The sequence below is a fragment of the Rhea pennata genome, unplaced genomic scaffold, assembly GCF_028389875.1.
Source record: "Rhea pennata isolate bPtePen1 unplaced genomic scaffold, bPtePen1.pri scaffold_32, whole genome shotgun sequence".
NCBI lineage: Eukaryota > Metazoa > Chordata > Aves > Rheiformes > Rheidae > Rhea > Rhea pennata.
In genome coordinates, this window is record NW_026907679.1 from 2,897,811 (window position 1) to 2,900,278 (window position 2,468).

The window sequence follows — 2,468 nt, forward strand, 5'->3', positions numbered from 1 at the left end:
ATGGACATTGCTGCTGCTTGTGGTCATGAGGTCTCTTATGCCTCACTGCCTGATAGGCTGGCGCTGGTCATGGGGCTGGTGCCTGTGACTGTGAGGTCACTTGTGCATGAGGGCCTCATAGGCAGTGCTGGTCACATGGCTGCTGCTTCTGCTTGTGAGGTGACTTGTGCCCCAGTGCCTGGTGGGACAGTGCTGGTCATGTGGTTGATGTGTGTGGTTGTGAGGTCACTTCTGCCTCAGTTTCTCCCAGGGCAGTGCTATGGCCATTGCTGCTGGCTGTGCTGGTGGGGTCAGTTGTGCCTCAGGGCTTGACAGGCCCATGGTAGTCATGTGGCTGCTCTTCTTTCTTGTAGGGTCACTTGTGCAGCCTTGACTGATGGGCCAATGCTAGACCAATGGCTGCACTTTGTGCCATGAGTTCACGTATATATACATTTATTTATACTTACATACATTTATTTATGAGTGAGTGTGTGTTATTAAAGAACAAGAAAAGGAGAAGGTGTGCTGGCTTTGTGGATCTACCAGTTAGCACCCATCTCTGCGCAGAAATGAAAGAAATATCATGACTCTGTGTGTCTATTGTTTGCCTGCACACTGAGAAAACAAATCCAATTTTCAGACAACACCCTGAGCTACTGGCAACACTCTTCCTAATACACCTCAGGAGACCACTGGCCTTCTTGGCCACAAAAGCACATTGCTGGCTCATGCTCAACTTGTTTTCTACTAAAACTCCCAGGTCCTTCTCTGCAGAGCTGCTTTCTAGTAGCTCAGCCCCCAGCCTGTACTGGTGGGTGGTGTTATTCCTCCCTAAGTGCAGGACTCTGCACTCGTCCTTTATTAAACCTCATGAGGTTCCTCTCTGACCAGCTTTCCAGCCTGTCGAGGTCTCTCTACATGGCAACACAGCCCTCAGGTGTATCAGCCACTCCTTTCAGCCTGGTATCCCATCTTACCAGGAGCTCCTTGCTCATCCATGCAGGTCTCCCGCCCACTTTCCTCTACCTCTTTCTCCTTCGGATGCACCGCTCTTGGGCTTGCAGGAAGTGATGCTTGAATACTAGCCAGCTCTCTCAGACTCCTCTTCCTTCTAGAGGCTTAACCCCTGGGATTCCTCCAAGTAGGAATCTGAAGAGCCCAAAGTCCACTCTCCTGAAGTCCAGGGTTCCAATCCTGCTTATTGCCTTACTTCTTCCATGCAGGATCCTGAATTCCACCATCTCGTGGTCACTGCAGCCAAGGCTGCCCCTACCTTCATGTCTCCGACCAGTCCTTCTTTGTTGGTTAGGACAAGGTCCAGCAGGACTCTCCTCCTCAGTGGCTCCTCCACCACCTGTGTCAAGAAGTTATCATCGATGCTGTACAGGAGCCTTCTGGATTGTTTGTGCCAGGGCCTGCAATCATGAGGCTACTTCCAGCTGTCTGTGGAGGACCTCATCGACTTCCTCTTCCTGATCAAGTGGCCTGTAGTATACACCCACAACAGTGTCCCCCACATTACCCTGCTATTTAATCCTCATCCAAAAGCTCTTGACTGGCTCCTCCTCTACCCCTGGGAAGAGCTCGATACATTCCAGTTGCTCTCTCACATAAAGAGCAACTCCACCACCTTGCTTTCCTGGCCTGTCTCTCCTAAAAAGCATGTAGCTGTCTATGATGACATTCCAGTCAGGCGAGCTATACTAAGGGCAGTGCAGTACTCTACTGACCGTAGCCTCTATTTCAGTAAGCTAAAGCATCCCAGGTCCCTCAGCCTCTCCATAAAGGCCATGTGCTTGAGGACCCCAGGCCTATCTGGAAAGACCTCCTCTGGACCCTTTCCATTTGCTCCCCATTCCTCCAGCCCTGGGTAGCCCTCATTGGGACACACTGTTCCAGACATGGCCACACCAATGCTTAGTCAAGGGGGATAAGACCTGCCCTTCTCTGGGTGGCCATGCTCTTCCTAATGCAGTCCTGTGTGCATCCGGCCTCATTGGTGGTGAGTATACACCACAGGCTCACATGGCATCCTTTTTAATGTCCACGCCCTTCTCCTCAGGATCAGTCCTCTGCCAGTGAGGTCTCTGCCTGTCCTGATGCATGTGTTGTTCTGCCTGACTGATGAGGCTTTCAAACAGGACAGGGTGCAGGGTATACCCCTGCAGACCCCACCTTTAACTGTTATCCTGGTAAAGCATGACTCATTCCTGAAAATGCTCTGAGCTCGATCATCCAACCAGCCTTTTGCCCATCTGAATGTCTACTGGATATCCACTACTCTCCTCTTCTCCACATGTACAAGTCTTTTATTACAGAAGGCAATCAGGTTGGTCGGGAATGATTTACATTCAGGATACCCATGCAGACTCTTCCCAGGCACCTTCTTCTCCTGCCCAGACATGTGACTGGAGAGGCTGGCTCTATGACACCCTCTTCAGAGTGAGGTTGAATGGCCGGCAGCTCCCTGGTTTGTCCTTGTGGCC